The sequence below is a fragment of the Rattus norvegicus genome, chromosome 1, assembly GCF_036323735.1.
Source record: "Rattus norvegicus strain BN/NHsdMcwi chromosome 1, GRCr8, whole genome shotgun sequence".
Classification (NCBI taxonomy): domain Eukaryota; kingdom Metazoa; phylum Chordata; class Mammalia; order Rodentia; family Muridae; genus Rattus; species Rattus norvegicus.
In genome coordinates this window covers 213,483,409-213,500,637 of record NC_086019.1, presented here as the reverse complement: position 1 = coordinate 213,500,637, position 17,229 = coordinate 213,483,409, and the positions used below count along the sequence as shown (strand labels likewise).

Below are 17,229 nucleotides of genomic sequence, written 5' to 3'. Positions count from 1 at the left end.
TTTAAACCCTCTCCTTTATAGACTGATCTTTAGGATAGGAATTGCATAAAAATATCATCCCAATTTAAAAGTATCTTTAGGCACCTGATTCCCTGGCTTGGCTCATGCCCTGTGTGTGTTGCCCAGAACTGCTCTAACTCTGTCTTACTAGTTTTAAGCTGACTTTTTGTTATAGCAGATGTTACTAAATTTTTTTAGCCACACCCAATAAATTATAAGCTAATAATCTATAACCAACACATGCAGAACATAGTAAGCTTCTACATTTAAGACAAGTCAGGGGGGTTGGGGATTTAGCTCAGTGGTAGAGCTCTTGCCTAGCAAGCGCGAGGCCCTGGGTTCAGTCCCCAGCTCTGTAAAAAAGAAAAAGGAAAAAAAAAAAAAAAGACAAGTCAGAAACAAAGATGTAGTGGCCACATACACTTATGCATTTAGAATAGACGGATACATTTTTTTCTTACTTTTTCTAGCTGTAATTTCAAGGGAAGAGCACCTTACCATCTGCTGAGTCCAAGTCTCGTGGGCACGGAGGTTTTGTAGGACTAGCCATAAGCTCCCTCACCAGAGCTGCGGAGAACCTGGTGATGCCTCTTTAAGTGCGGCTTGTGCCGATCAAGCAGCTTTGGAGGGCTTCTTTAGCAATGCTAGACTCCTAGCTGCAGGAGCAGGGCTTCAAGGGCCATTTTTTCCAGTTTTCGTTGTCCCAATTCAGCTGTTTTTTTCCCCTTAAAGATCCTTGAATTGAGTCAAATCTAACCCAAGGGGTAAACATCCAGCAGATGAAGTTTTAACCTTTTTTACTGTGAATATGAAGCGCAGGACAAGAATCCAGCAACTAAAGGAAACGATAGACACAAACGGACAGACGTGGATAGACTAACGCTCCAAGGACAGTCAATAGACTTGGGGAAGAGAGGGAAGGGACCCAGGTATTCCATAGTGAAGGGGTTAAAAATAGAGGAGAGCGGTACCAAAAATCAAAATGAAAGTGGAAGACAAAACAAGCACAACCGAGTTTCAAAGTCCAAGTCCAAGTCTGAAGGGCTGGATGGTACTCCAACTCCTTAGCCCAAGAGAAGGCTCAGAGCATCCTCCATTCTCCTGACCCGAGGGCATTCCTTTGTCCAGCTGCCTCCACTTAAGTCACTAAAAGGTATCAGAAACAAGACCGAACCAAGAAAAAGAACTGAGCAGGTACAAAGAAACCGAGGGCTCAGGTGGCTTGGTGGCATTCACTGTCAGCAACTGAGGGGTGCTCGAGGGGAGAGGCCGTCGTGGCCAATGTACCCAATGTTGGGGTTCAGGAGACACCGCCCCACACACTGATCTCGGTCCAACAGGGATGGCTTATTGAATGCACACCCTGAGACTGATCAATCAGGGACGTAGCTCAGAATTTGGGGGCTGAGGCTATGACCCCCAACATTTTTCTCTGTCAACTTATAAAGGCTAAACCCCCCCCAAACCACAGTGAACTCATATCCAGGCACAGGAAGTGCTGTCTGGTGGTTGGCTGTGACTCAAGCCATTTTAGACATGACAGTTCACATTGACCTTTAATTTAACGAGTCCTACATAAAGTTTTGTGGAATTTCTTAAGATAACAAACCACATACAGAATGTAACAGGATGTGTGATCGCCATGACCTTGCTCTGAGTCAAGTTACTTTCTGGTGTCAATGACTGGCAGGCATATTACGGAAACAGTATGAAATAGCTGGCAGGCATGGAACAAAATGACTACGGCTATGCTGGGGGCAGGGGGCTCAACATATCTCATTGGACAGAATTTAGTCACATGACCCAAACAGCTACAAGGGAATTGGGAAATCGCTTCCAAGCCGAAACTGTGGGTAGTGTTGCTATGGAACATTGGGTAGACAGCAAGAATTATTGGCCACTCAAGGGTCACTTCTGAGAAAAGGGAACTTTGAGGAGACCATGGTTTCCAAATCGTTAGTATTGCTTCTACCAGCCTTGGAAGCCAGGCATGGTGACACACACCATTAATCCCAGCACTCATAGTCACAGACGATTTCTGTGAGTTCCAGGCCAGTCTGGTCCACATAGTGAGACCCTGTCTCAAAACCCCAAACCATCAGCTTTGAAAGGGACATGTGCTGAGCTGCCCCAGATCTCAGTGTGGCCTCAACTCCCTGGTGACATTGCTCTGACCCTGTCCTCACAACCTTGATCTGTCATCACCCTAATTGTCCTGCAGTGGATCCTTTAGGACTCCCCCGCCCCCCCTTTTTTTTATCATCTCTCAGACCAGAAGGTAATTTTTAGGAGTCAGTCACCACCATTCCCAACCCCTGTGGGTCCTGGGACTGAATGAACTCAGGCCCTCAGGTTTGCTCTGCAGCCATTTTTACTCAGTTTTCATACTGCCCCTCCTTCAAGTCACGGGCTCTCTTTCACCTCACAGTGTAGGTCAGGCTGACTTTGAAATGACTATGTAATCTATAATTGCAATAACCCTCCTTCCTCAGGCTCCTGCGTGCTGGGAGTACAGGTGTGTGTACAGTTCCTAATATGGATTCTTAATACATTGGGGAGCCATCTCTGTTTTGAGCAGTGCAACTCTGTATAATTTTGAGGGGGCATATTGGCATGTCTAGGGTTCCACATTCTCATCCCCCAGGTCCCCTCACAGTCATACAAGGGGCCTTGCCTTCAGTAGCCCTCTGTTGAGAGTCCTCTCTGAGTCTGTCTGGCTCCCAGCAGTGAGGCTGCCAGGCATGGACCCTACCTTGGGTGGATGTTCTAAGATGTAGGGACAGTCTGTGCTAAAGCCTCAAGAGGGGAGGATACGGGCGGGAAGTCTGGGCGTAGCGAGTCAGAGATGTGTGGTTCTCTTGGCTTGTCATGGTGGAAATCTGGTGTCCTTATTCAGGTGAGCAGTGGCTTTGGACACAATTTCTGTTTCTTTCCTCTTGGACTCTGAGGCTGGGCTGCCAGGGCAAAGGCTGACTGTTTTATTGGCCCACCTGGAAGCCCTCACTGAGGAGCCTTGAGGACTTTCTCACAGCTCACTTTCCTTTGGGATTTGGTTTTCCTGTTTAAGGGGTGTTTAATGGTGGTGGATTCTTAACGTGCATTTTAATTAGAAGGGTGGTTGGTGACCCCAGGCGGTTTCCTCCTTGCTAGCTGATGCGCCTGGATGCCTGCCATTCTCTTTCACCAGTGCCCAGTGCTGGCACAGAAACTGGGGTGCCTTTGGAGCTCTCAGAGCCCAAGGTGGTGGACTTGAGCTCCACCTTCAGGCTGTGCTTTCTTATACCTCCATCCAGTCCCACTTAGCTAACTCCCCTCTCTTGTTCTCCTTCTCCCTCTCCCTCTCCCTCTCCCTCTCCCTCTCCCTCTCCCTCTCTCTGTCTCTCTCCTCTTTTTGCATAGGTTCTCATTACATTGTCCAAGCCAATCTTGAACTCTGAGCTCACATGAACCTCCTGCCTCAGTTGGAACTGTAGGTGTGTACCACCTGGTCCTGAGGTGCCCTTCCTTCCTTCCTTCCGTCCTTCCTTCCGTCCTTCCTTACCTCCTTCCTTCCTTCTCTCCTTCCTTTTTCATTTTTGTTTATGTGAATGAGAGTTTTGCCTGCATATACATATGTGTACCATCTGCATGCCTGGTGCTCTTGGAGAGTGTCCGATCCCTTGGAGCGGGAGTTAGACAGCCATGAGATGCCACATGGATTCTCCACAAGAGCGGCAAGTGCTCTTTTTTTTAATCATGAAAATTGAAAACTGTTTTATTTTATGAGTATGGGTGTTCTGCCTGCCTGCATATCTGTGCAGCATATGTGAACTGTCCTTTGATGCCAGATGAGGGCTTTGGATCTTCAGAAACAGCGGTCACATGGGTTCTGGGAATTGGATACAGGCCCTTTGGAAGAGCAGCCACTGCTGTCCCTCCAGCCTCTGTCTTATTCTTTTGACAATCTCACACAGCCCAGGCTGGCCTCAGATTTGCTATGTAGCTGAGGAGTGGCTGACTTTGAACTCTTTATCTCTGGCTCCAGCCCCTTGGTACTAGGATCACAGGTGTGCCCCGCCACACCCAGTGGGAGACTCATTCTCTTTATCTTTGCAGTGGGAATTCTTAGGCAGGAGGATGACCTTAGGTGCCTTCTGGATCTTGGCACCAGAGCTTCCTGGATGCATGGCCTCAGGCATGTGGAAGAACATACTGCACCTTGCAAACAAATGTTTTATGGCCGGTGACAAAAGCGTCAATACAAATACAGAGCAGAGCAGTCCTGAGGTGGCTGTAGATACCACACATGCTTGGCAGGGACAACAGTTCCACAGGACAGATGAGACCGTCACAGAACACAACGGGTCTGGGATGGGGTTTGGGGTCCATGGGAAAAGGGGAAGTCATTTGTGAGAGGTGGGTTGTTGACCGTGTATAGTAGGGATGAGAAAGAGGAGGGGTCCTTATGAAGTGGAGGGGGAGAGGAACAGGAGAAGGACAGAAAGACATAGAGGGGACAGAGGAGAGAAGAAGAAAGATCAGGTAAGTATATTACTTACTCTTTTTTGTTATTATAACAAAACACCTGGCAGAAACAAAGATTACTTTATTCACTTATTCTTTATTATTTAACTCTATTTTGAAGATCAATTAATTTATTTTAATTTCAAGTGATTTATTTATTTTTAGTTTTTTTTCCTGTGCATTGGTGTTTTGCCTGCGTGTACATCTGTGTGAGGTGTCAGATTCCTTAGCGCTGGAGTTACAGACAGTTGTGAGCTGCCATGTGGGTGCTGGGAATTGAACCCCGGTCCTCTGGAAGAGCAGCCAGTACTCTTAACCACTGAGTCATCTCTCCAGCCCCAAAGATTAATTTATTATTTTAATGTGTATAAGTGTCTTTGCTCACCACACCTGTGGAAGGCAGAAGAGAGCATGGGAGTTTCTGCAGTTGGAGTTACAGATAATTGAGAGCCACTATATGGGTGCTAGGAACTGAACTCAGGTCCTCTTAACTGGGAAGCCATCTCTCCAGCGCCTTATTTGTTTTTGAGACAGGATCTCACCTATCTCAAGCTGGCATTGAATTTGTTATATGACTGAAGATGGGTTTGAACACCTTATAATCTCACTTCCTAAGTCTGGGAAGTGTGCCACCAGTCCCTGGTATATGCAGTGCTGGGACTTAAACTCCAGAACACCATGCATGCTAGGCAAGTATCCTACCAATTGAGCCACAAACTCAGCTCACAATTTCAGAGCGTTCAGTCCATTGTATTGGGGGAATGCATGGTGGAGAAGCCGGATTCAGGAACAGGAAGCAGAGAGCAAGACAGGAAGTAGTCAAAATAATGCACACTCAAGGACCTTCCCCCGGAGATTGTCTTTCTTTAGCTGGGATCCAATTTCTCATTGTTTTTAGAACCAAAATAGGGCCACATCTGGGAGCCACAAGACATCAGGGGACATTTCAGATTAGAGTCTTACTAGTCAGGGTTGTTTTCTTTTCTTTTCTTTTTTTTTTCTTTTCTTTTCTTTTCTTTTCTTTTCTTTTCTTTTCTTTTCTTTCTTTCTTTCTTTTTTTTTCTGAGACAGGGTTTTCCTGTGTGTCCTGGAGCTCACTCTATAGACCAGGCTGGCCTCAGAGATCTGCTTGCTTCTACCTCCTGTGTGCTGGGATTAAAGCCATGCACCACCACGCCTGGTAGAGGGGCTTTTCTTCAGGGGTTTGAAGGTCATGGACAGAGCTTCCAGCTTGATTTGAAGCACAGGGAGAGGCCTGGAAGGACATGGAAGTATGTGTCCTAGTGATGCCGACAGCCTTGGGGGACAGACAGGGAAGTGAGACTTTGGGGAGAGCAGAAAGGAAGGTCTGACTGATTGACAGTGATAGGCCTGGGCTTCTCTTCCTTCAGATGCACCTGGTAAGCTGTGGGCAGAGGGCTCTGGGCTCCATTCCAGCTGGATCTGGCCTCCTACAGAGGCAGCATGGGTCACTGAGCATTTCTGGACCTGAACAGTTTCTCCCACAGGGCTGGGAAGGAGGGAGTCTCTGTGGAGATGCCATCTAGCCCTGGAGGCTGTTTTATGTTTTGAGTTTCTGAACCTGGGGCCATCCATAAACCACCTGAGTACAGGGTGGGAGAGCAGCCAGGCCACATCCTAACAGGTGGGACCCCTAGGTCAATCAGCTAGAGAGGAAAAGCTTAACGGTGGCCGAGGCTGCCTGGTCAGGCCTCTGGTCCCCAGCACAGAGCCCTCCTCCTTCTGGCGTTCCTGTTGGATTGTGGCTATGCATAAATCTCAAAACCAGAAGAGAACTAAAGGCTGCAGTCTTTCCCAGCCCTGTCTTGTACAGATTTGTTGTGCACCCAGGGAGGGGATATGGCGTCCACAATCCATTTGTCTGTCTGACAGTCTCAGCTTCTTGCCCTTCTTTTGGCGCCCTCTGCTGGACAGCAATGTGAACTGAGCCCTTTTAAAAATTGCCACCAGTGGGCTGGAGTGGCGGCTCAGCAGTTAAGAGCACTGGCTGTTCTTCCCGAGTTCAATTTCCAGCAACCACATGATGGCTCATAACCATCTGTAACGGGATCCAATGCCCTCTTCTGGTGTGTCTGAAGACAGCAACAGTGTAATCACATAAAATAAATAAAAAAAATTTTAAAAATTAAAAAAAAAAGCCACCAGTGGGAGGTGTGATACAAGCCTGTGACCCCAGCAATTAGCAGCCTGAGGCAGAAAGACCTTGTCTTTGAAGCCAGCCTTGGGCTATACAGTGATAGCTTGTTCAGTTGTTTGGTTTAGTTTTTATGAGACAGGGTCTCTTCTGTGCAGCCCTGCCTGTCCTGGAGTTCACTCTATAGACCAGGTTGGCCTTGAATTCCCAAAGATGTGATTGCCTCTGCCTCCTGAGTGCCAGGATTAAAGGTGTGCACCACTGCTTATATATTTTGAAATGGAGCTGGAACTGGCTAGACACAGAGCTGAGGCGGGCGTTGAGCTTGTAACCATTCTGCCTCAGCTTTCCTTATGGCTGGGAATATGAGTCTGTGCCACAAGGCCCAGATTTTCTAAAAACAGAACTTCATGTAGCCCAGGCTGACTTCAAAGTCCTTATGTAGCTAAAGATAACCTTGAGCTCCTGATCCTCTTTTTGCATTGCTCTTTGCTACACTGTGGCTTCTTCTCTTCCAACCCTTTGTCTCCTCCCACCGTTTCACCCCTAACACTAGATAGGAGAGAAAGCAGGATAGAGGGGAGGGAGGGAGTAGGAAAATCCCCGAATCTAATTTCTTCCTTTTTGTTTCTTTCTTGATCATGGCTATTAACAAACTGCAAACAACTTCCCTAAAACAACCCCCAACCACCACCCCACCTCTCAAGGCCTTAGCATTTATGTATCCTCTGAAAAGTTCCCAGAATTCCAAACATCACACAGTCATAGAAATTATCTGCTGGCAAAACCACGATTCTGCTAGAGCATGAGGCAAATCATAGTCAGCTGCTGTGGACAGTTCGAAGCAAGTGGAGAGCTCTTGGTGCCGCTTCAAGGAAACCAGCAAGAATATTTGACATTGGGCTAGGACAAGAGAGTAGGCTCAAGATAAATACAGCTGAGGATGCGTTCCTTGTATCTTGATCTTCTTGATAAGTCCTCAGATACAGTGATCCAGGGGACTTTTGTTTATGCCTTGTTTGTCTTTGACCAAGAACTGACCCAATGTTTTGCGTGTACTTAGCATGGAGTAAAAGCAGTGTGGGAAATAATAAACTTGCTTCAGAGCTTGCTGGAGTTATGCTACAATGTTGTCTAATTGTCTTTTCTGTCTTTAATCCTTACTCTTTCCCTCGAGACCTTGTTGACTGACAGAGTGAGCTGGGTCAGGTGGTACCACAATGAGGGCTTGAGTAGGAAAGGGTCAGTGAAGGACACCTTGGGAACTGGAAGCAAGTGCTCAGGAAAATAAAGGAAATTTGGGCCAGCAGTGAGTAAGCCCTGTAAAAACAGAACAGGGTAATGGTAGAATGCTTTTTGTTCATATGCTTAGAGATATGCTAAAATCTAGAGAAGGGAAGATAAGTAAAAAATGGCCTACCCGGTTTTTTCTTTCTTTTTTCTTTTTTCTTTTTTCTTTTTTTTTCGGAGCTGGGAACCGAACCCAGGGCCTTGGGCTTGCTAGGTAAGTGCTCTACCACTGAGCTAAATCCCCAACCCTCCGGTTTTTGCTTTTTATAGAAGAAATTTTGTCCCTGGTTCCCTGAGGAAGGTATGATAAATTTGCAGACATGGGGGAAGGTGTGAGAGAGGGTAAAAGGTTACTACCTATCCAATACATGGTCCTGAAAAAGTTCCCATAAATGCTTTTACCCTTTGGATTTCAACTAGAGAGAGTTTAGGCCCTGGACATGAGAGGGACAAGTGGGTTTCAGAAAAGCAGTCATCTCCACTGTCCAGGGACACTTCGGTGAAAGAGAAGGAACGTGAATGAAAGCTGTTTCAGACCTCTCCTAAGGTCAGGAGGAGCTCAGGAGACATCCCGCCTCCTCTCTGGCTCCCCTGGGGAAATGCCTAGTCCTGGTGCTGGGTCCCTTTGGTGGGACATCATCTAGTTCTTCCCTCTCTGTCTAATGTCTATCCTTGGTGCTCCAGTCTGTCCATGTCTGTTAATTTATACCTGTGGTCTCGTTTCCTTGCTTGATTGTTGCCGTGATTCATAAATCACTCTTAAAGGGGCCAGCAGCTCCTCAGGTAAGGGAGACAATGGCTGTTTCTCCTACAAAAATCTCTGTGATTATGATTATTGGGTTCAGCAGGTGACAAGGCATTCCTTCCTTGAAATTACAGCTAGAAAAAAATATGAAAAATTTGTCTGTCTGGACTAAATAGGTAAATGTGTGTAGCCACTTCATGTTTGTTTCTGACTGGTCCTAAATGTATGACTATGTTCTGCATGTCTTGATTATAGATTATTGGCTTATAAGTTATTGAGTATGGTTAAAATTTTGTAACTTTTGTAACAGAAAGTTGGCTTAAAACTGGAAACTCAAAGTTGGAGTCATTTTGGGCAACAACATACGGTGTGAGCCACCCCAGGGAAATATGTCTCTAAAGATACCTTTAAATTGGGATAATATTTTATGCAATTCCTGTCCTAGGAACCAGACTTATAAAAGGTAGGATTTAAAACGATGTTTCTTTAATGAGGTATTAAAAGATGCCCCATCATGCATCTGTGTACAAGAACAGGCAGTCAAACTTTGTAACGTGAAAATAATGCCCTTGGTATTGATTTTTAGAGAGACTGGATCGTTTACACTGTTAAAAATTGGTTTTGCCTTCCATAATTATGGTTGTGCTCTGATATTGCAAAAGAAACTTTTAAAAATTATGGTTAAATATATATAAATCGAGTGGAACATTGGCCGTTTACAGTTCAATCACAAGCTCGAGATTTTAATTCCCCTTTGGTGGTCTTCTGAATACAAACTTAAAGATGCTTCTCATCATGCTAAAAACATATGTTCAATCTGTATCTCTAGTCTTCTGAGAAAAATGTGTTCTGTGCCTCTCAACCCAAGCCGGTAGCTTTTACTAGGTCTCAAAGTCATGAGTCTACTCCTGTTGTCAGACAGACCCCTATTAGCTATATTTATAATGCACGTGTCCTCAAGGACAGAGAATTCTGGAACAAGCTCATGGAGCGCTAAAAAAGTCAGTTACATAAAACAGAAGAGGGGAGAGTTGTATACTCTTTCACCACAGAATTCTATTTTGAATTTTTTGACCTTGGACGCTAAGGACCTCTCTGCTGCTGATGTCTATGGTGCCCTACAACTCAGCATTCTTATGCCTAGATGATATGGAAGGATCCACTTACTGGCATATGGCATAGTCCTGATTGGGGATTAATATGGGGAAGAAGGCATGTTTGTGTCTTTTTCCTGCAGGATGCTAAAGCAGTGTGGTGGCTGCCAAAGCAATTGGTGAGACACGCTGTTGCTGGGACAAAGAATGATGCTAACCATGAGCTTGCCGAGTGCCCTGACAGTGGTGACAAATAAGCTGTACTGGGCCTGTGTTTCTGACCCACCTTTGCTTGCCTGTATCCCAGACATGGAGACTGTGGAAACTGCCTTTGAAAAATTAATCAAATAGAGAAGTTGTTAGAATGATCCTTCTCTTTCCTTTAATGTGACCAGTAATTCTGACTCAATCATGGGGCTGGTCTGGAAAACAATCCAATATTGGAAGAAAGGAAATGACAGTGGGCATTGGGAGGGCTGGTTCTGGGCATTTTCAAAGACATATTTGGAAATTGACAGCTGCCTTGAATGATGTTATGTTTGTTGTGGCTAAGAATGGAACTGTTTCTAGGGTTAAGGTAAATGTGACATCCTGAATTACACCACATAATCTTTTACTAATTAGGAATGTTTCCTTTGTTGTAGGCTCTGAATATGAGTTCAGTGTTTCTTGTTTTGTCTTTTGTCCAATTGTGTTTCTGCACTGTAATGGTAGTACACCAACAGCTTTTATTATGATCCCTGTAAATTTACCTGAAACCTGGTATCCTGAAAAAGGCTTACACATTTTGGAAGAAGTGAGTCAGACTTTAAGTAGAAGCAAGAGGGTAGTGGGTTTGATTATTACCAGTAAGGAAGCTTTGGTTACATTAATAGCTAGCACGTCATTGCTTCTGTTTTGAGGCAAGAAGTTAAGATAGTCCCTTTTATTAATCATTTAGCAAAAAATGTTACTAATACTCTGAGTATTTAGATAGGCGCTTGGAACAATGGACTGATGCTCCTTATGATATTATTCAAATTACTGGAGAGGAGGTTCAGAGTTTCAGAGTAAGAAGCCATCTTGAGTGTCATGCTAAATACCAATGGATTTGTGTCACTTCTAAAATTTACAGTCACTATAATTGGGAGAAAATTCAAAGAAACTCACAGGGTATTTGGCATAATTCTAACACCTCTCTGGATATTTTAACTTTGCATATTGAGATTATGAATTTAATGAATGCTGCTTCGCTGAGTTTTGATGTGGATGTTGCTGATAAAATTATTTATGACTTAAGTTCAGTATTTCATCTTGGTCAAGCTTCAAGAATGGCGTGTACAGGGCTGGACAGATGGCTCAGAGGTCAAGAGCACTGACTGCTCTTCCTGAGGTCCTGAGTTCAATTCCTAGCAACCACATGGTGGCTCACAACCATCTTGTGATGAGATCTGATGCCATCTTCTGGTGTGTCTGAAGTCAGCTACAGTATACTTATATAAATATAAAACATATAAATATAAAATAAATAAAACTGTAAAAGAAAAAGAATGGCTTACATACTTTGATCATGTTAAACTTTCTTGTGCCTGGAATACTTTTATTCCTGTCCATTTTGATATAGCTTGCCTTTAACAGCATTGATAAGAGACCAAAATACGTGGCTTGAAACTTAAAAGTGTATCCCCCAGACAGAACCACTAGTTTAACAGGCTGGCAGTCAGTGACTGTGAGATTCTGCACAGAGCCTTACCAACCTAAGACATATGTGCATTACCTTGGATAACACATTTTCAATGATGGGTAATTAAGGCATTCTTGTCAGAACAACCTAAGACAGATGCAGTCTTGTTTATAAAAGAAAAAAGACAGAGATATGAGAGCTCTTGGTGATGCTTCAAGGTTATCAGCAAGAATATTTGACATTGGGCTAAGACAAGAAAGTAGGCTTAAGATAAATACAGTTGAGGATGCATTCCTTGTATCTCAATCTTCTTGATAAGTCCCCGGATACAGTGATCCAGGGGACTTTTGTTTATGCCTTGTTTGTCTTTGACCAAGAACTGACCCAATGTCTTGCATGTACTTAGCATGGTATAAAAGTAGTGTGGGAAAGAATAAACTTGCTTCAGAGCTTGCTGGAGTCATACTACAATGTTGTCTAATTGTCTTTTCTGTCTTTAATCCTTACTCCTTCCCTCGAGACCTTACTGACTGAGCGGGCTTGGCTAGAAGCAGCCCCAAACCTGGGATTGAAATGAAGCCATATTCTTATAATATTTCTGTGTTTTTAAAGAAACCAAAATCCCAGAGTTCTCACTACACCTCTTCTTCCTCCCAAGTTGTGAATCATAGGCATGTGCCATGACATTCGGTTTAATTTGGTTTATGTAGGATTGGGGTTAGTGCCTAGGGCTCCCTGCATGGGGCACGAAAGATCTACTAACACAGCTATGTCCTGATACCTCTAGATTTAATTTACACTCTCTGCTTCCTGTATGAATTTTATGATTTGTTAAAAATATTTAATTAAACTTTATTCAGTGTGTGTGCACATGTGTGTGTGTGCTTGTGTGTAGTATGTGTGGTATGTGTGTTTGTGTGAGTGTGTGTGGTATAAAATGTGGTGTGTGTATGTGTGTGAGAGTGTGTGGCATATGTATGAGTGTGTGTGTGTATGCTGTGTATGGTGTGTGTGGTATATGTGATGTATGTGTATGTGTCAGTGTGTATGTGTTTTATGTGGTATGTTTATGTCAGGGTGTGTGGTGTGGTATATGTAAGTGTGTGTGAGTGTGTATATATGTGTGTTGTGTGTGTGTGGTCTATGTTGTATGTGTTATACATGGTGTGTGTATTGTGTATGTGATGTTGTATGTGTGAGTGTATGTGTGTGGTATGTGTATGGTGTCTATCTGTTTGGTGTGTGTGAGTGTGTAAATTATGTGTGTTTGGTGTGTATGTGGTATGTGAATTGTGTGTTTGTTTGGTGTGTATGTGGTATAGTGAGTGTGTGTGTGTGATGTATATGTGGTGTGCATATAGTGCGTATGTGTCTGATGTATGTGTTTGCCTGTGCCTGTGTGTGTGTTATGTGTTCATGTATATGCGTATATGTGTGGTGGGTATGTGTATAGGTATGATGTGGTGTGTGTGTGTGTGTGTGTGAATTTTGTGTGTGTGTATGTGTGTGTATGTGTAAGTCAGAGGATGACTCTTTCCTTTTACCATGCAGGTCCCTGGAATCAAATTCAGGTTGTGAAACTTGACTGAAAAGCTTCTGCCTGTTAAAGCAACTTGCTGACCCTGATTTTTGTTTGTTGAGATAGGACCTCACTGTACAGTGGACTCTAGCCTGAAACTTGTTATTTAAATTAGCCTAAGCTTGCTTGAAACTTCTTATCCTCTTGACTCTGCCTCCCAAATGCTGGAAATACAGCCTTGAGCCACTTACTACTCCTGCCATTAAGTTTGTGTGTGTGTGTGTGTGTGTGTGTGTGTGTGTGTGTGCGCACGCGCATGTGAGAGAGAGAGAGAGAGAGAGAGAGAGAGAGAGAGAGAGAGAGAGAGAGAGATACAGCTCTGGCTGGCCTAGAACTCTCTTTGTAGACCATGATGTCCTAGAACTCACAGAGATTCACCTGCCTTTGCATGTGCTATCATACTCAATACATTTTTTTTGAAATAGAGTCTTTATGTAGCCAAGGCTAGCCTCAAACTCACCATCTGTCTCAGCCTTCTGAATGCTGAGGCTACAGTTGTGAATGCCCCCCACCCCATGCTGAGCTGAGATGTTAGGAATGATTTAAAAAAAAAAACCAAATAAACAAAAAGCCAAAAACAACAAAAAACCCCCGAGGAAGCCAGATCTTGTGCCTTTGAAGTTTATAGTACAAGATCCAAATGTGTCCCCACATCCATCAACAGGAGACGAAATGAAGGCAGGAGGTACTGGTGCCTTAAGTCCCAGAACTTGGGAGGCAGAGGCAGAGACAGAGGCAGGTGGATCTCTGAGTTTGAGGTCAGCCTGGTCTACAGAGTGAGTTCCAGGACAGCCAAAGCTACATAGAGAAACCCTGTCTCAAAACCAAACAAAAATCATGAGAGTAAATGGAGAAGAGACAGAGCCAGACAGTGGAGACATCAAGGCTGGGCTGGGGAGAAACCTCACAATGCTAAAAAGCAGGGCTTTAGTGGCATGTCCCTGTGACCAGAGCCTGGGAAACTCAGGCAGGAGGATTGCAAATTTGCTGCCAATCTGGACTACACAGCGATACTCTGTTAGAAACCTGAAACCAAAACCAACCCAGTGGCTCACACCTGCAATCTCAGCTCTTGGGAAGTCTGAGTCCCAAGACGTATCACAAGTCCGAGGCCATGCTGGGCTATGTGATAAGTTCTAGGCCGGGCTGCCATGCAAGTGCATGAGTTTGAGTCACCAGAATAGCCAGATGTGAAGTCTGAGCATCTGTAATCCTGGAGTTCTGGGGAGATGGAAGGTAGAGTCAAGAGAATCTCTGGAAGCTCCTGGGCCTCCTGTCCAGGCACACAAGTGCAGTATGAGACCCTATACCAAACATGGAAGAAGGTGAGAGGATTGATACCCATGGCTGTCCTCTGAACTCCTGCAGCAACATGCGTTTATTCATTTGTTATTTGTTAGTTTGGTTTCTCAAGACAAGGTCTCTCTGTGTAGCCCTAACTGTCCTGGAACTCTCTCTGTAGACTAGGCTGGCCTCGAACTCACATAGATCTGCTTGTCTCTACTTCCTAAGTTCTGGAACAAAAGGCGTGTGTCACCATGCCTGGCTCTCTGAAGAGAAAGACAACAGCCCTTAGCCGCCTGGGGCTGCAGTTCAGGCTGTGCTGTGCACTTAGCATGTAAGAAGCCATGGCCCCCTGTCAGCAGCACTAGAAAAACAAACTCGATTGCAAACAGTGAAGCAACACAGAAGGCACACGGCCATGTGGGGGCAGTCTCACTGTGTCCTCAGAAAGGATACCAAAGCAGACCAGAGGTTCTCTCTAGCCTGGGGGCAGAACAGAGGTTCCCTCTAGCCTGGGCAGGAGAAGTGATGCATGATAGACTTTTTTTTTTTTTTTTTTTTTTTTTTTTTTTGTTCTTTTTTTTCGGAGCTGGGGACCGAACCCAGGGCCTTGCGCTTCCTAGGTAAGCGCTCTACCACTGAGCTAAATCCCCAACCCCGCATGATAGACTTTTAAGTTTCTCTCCGTACATCCCCCCCACCCCCCAGGACAGAGTTTCTTTGTAGCCCTGGCGGTCCTGACCCCTCTCTGAAGATCACACTGGCCTCAGACTCAGAGGTCCACCTGAGTGCTGGGATTAGGGGCACCTGGCTGGCCTGGAATACACCACTTGGCCCACTCAGGCTGGCCTCTGACTCATCCTTCTCAAGTTCTGGGATTACAGGTATGAGCCAGTATGATATGGTCCCACTATGTAGTCTAGATCGGCCGCAAATTTGTAATCCTCCTGTCTCAGCTTTGCAAGTTTTGGTTACATTCATGTGCCACAAAGGTCCTGCTTTTCAAATAATTTTTTTTAATTGTTGTCTCAGGAGTTTATTGCTGTGATAAAACACCACTACCAAAAAAGCAAATCTGGGGAAGGAAGGGTTTATTTCATCTCACAGAGTTTGTAGTTCATCATCCAGGGAAGCCAGGGCAGGAACTCAAGGCAAAAACCTGAAGGCAGGAACCTAAGTAGAAGCCATGAAGAAACACTGCTGACTGGCTTATATGTTTCTTCTGCTTTCTTAGGCCTCAGAAGCCCAGGGGTGGCAGTGACCACATTGTGCCGTACCCTCCCACATCAATCTTCAGTGGAGAAAATATATCAGAGGCTTACCTTACCCATAGGCCAATCTGGCAGGGACATTTTCTCACGGGGGTTCTCTCTTTCAAAACGACTCTAGTCGGTGTCAGATGCAAAACTGTCCAGCATAATCTTGCATACGTACATGAAAATGTTTAAGAGAAGACTCAAGCCAAGGGAGGGACCCCTGACTGCCAGCAGAGTACCCTGGGAATTGCAGAATGTCTGTGCCAAGGAACGGGGTGCCCCGCTGCCCAGCCTGCTTCCCCTGACTCAGCAGTCTAGAGACAGATGGAGGTCGGCCAGGCTTGTCTAGGTGGAGGAAGTAAAAGCAATCAGGATATGGTCTCTGCCTCAGGGTTCAGGAAGGGCGTGGCACAGAATTGAGCAAGACAGGGGCCTCCTTCTGCCGAGGTGAAGGTGAGTCCCAGTTACCACTCAGGCTGTCTCTGGAGGACCTGTGAGGCCAGGCTAGCAATGCTTCCTGGACTGAAATTGGAGGAGGCAATTGGGCACCAGATCCAAGAGGCCCGGAGCCCACAATCCCTGGATAGTATTACTAGGGAGGCCCAGGGTACAGCTGTGTCGTTTGACAAATGATTGTGCTGAACCCCACCTGTGGACTGCTCAGCACTGCTTGACCTGGTTTCCTTCTTTCCCAGACGTTTCAGGGTAGAGCCTCTTCCTTACAGCCTTGCGTGCTTTCTCTGCTGCTGGTCAACCCCAACTTGTCTTAATTAAATGCCCTTGCTCCTTATCCTCTGGACTTGCTGCCCTCTGCCACTAACGTCATAGCTGTGTGACCTTAGGCAGGTTTCTTAACCTCTCTATGCCTCAACTTTTCTTCTCTGTAAGATGAGAAATATCCCATAGGTTTTCTTTTATAGAGGAGTCCAGCTCAAATGGGTTAATGAGACCCCAGCATTTATTAACCATGCCCAGGTCATGTGAAGCCTGTGTTTGGCCTAATTTCTATTAATTTTTGGTTACGTTTGTGTGTGGGGTCCCATATGCCACCATGAGTGTGTGAACGCCAGAGGACAGCTCGCCGGTGTTGTTTCTCCCCTTCTACTGTGTGGGTCTGGGTGATCGAACTCAAATTGTCAGGCTTCAAGGCCTTAGACGTAGCTGAGACAGCTTCAAATTTTGATCCTCCTGCTTCAGCCTCCTGAGTGCTGGGATTGCAGACATGAGCCACCACTGCTCCATTGCTGTTTTTATTACCTCATATCAACGTTAAGATGTTGTTAAGTATAATAGAAACTGACACTAAAGAGAAGTTAACCATGTCTGAGGCGCTTCATTGCTAGGACTTTTATATTTCCCGGAAGATCTGCTTCCTGATTAGATCAGGTTCACACCATATATAATTCTCTCTCTCTCTCTCTCTCTCTCTCTCTCTCTCTCTCTCTCTCTCACACACACACACACACACACACACACAAACCACAGGATGGTGGGATCAAAAGGAATTGCTGAGCTCCATGGCAGAATTCCCACACAGAGGCGACTCCTGAGGTCGCTTCTGTTGAGAGTCCTTACGTCTGTTGGCAGTGGCCTCACACCCTGGGACATCCAGAGTCCTCCACAGAGCTGCCCTCCTTCAAACAGTTTACACCATCAGCTT

At 45.2% G+C, this 17,229-nt stretch overlaps 1 long non-coding RNA gene across 2 annotated transcripts; it reads right to left on the bottom strand.

Moving 5' to 3' along the window:
- Positions 1-5,536: 5,536 nt before the first annotated feature.
- On the bottom strand, positions 5,537-16,962 carry LOC134483961 (uncharacterized). 2 transcript variants are annotated; one of them, XR_010061186.1, is made up of 2 exons: positions 15,636-16,962; positions 5,537-15,486 (listed from the first exon to the last, which is right to left on the bottom strand). It is a non-coding gene; the product is annotated as an uncharacterized LOC134483961 (long non-coding RNA). The 2 variants fall into 2 exon arrangements; XR_010061185.1 differs by having other exon boundaries at positions 5,537-5,758.
- Between the last annotated feature and the right edge of the window lie 267 nt (positions 16,963-17,229).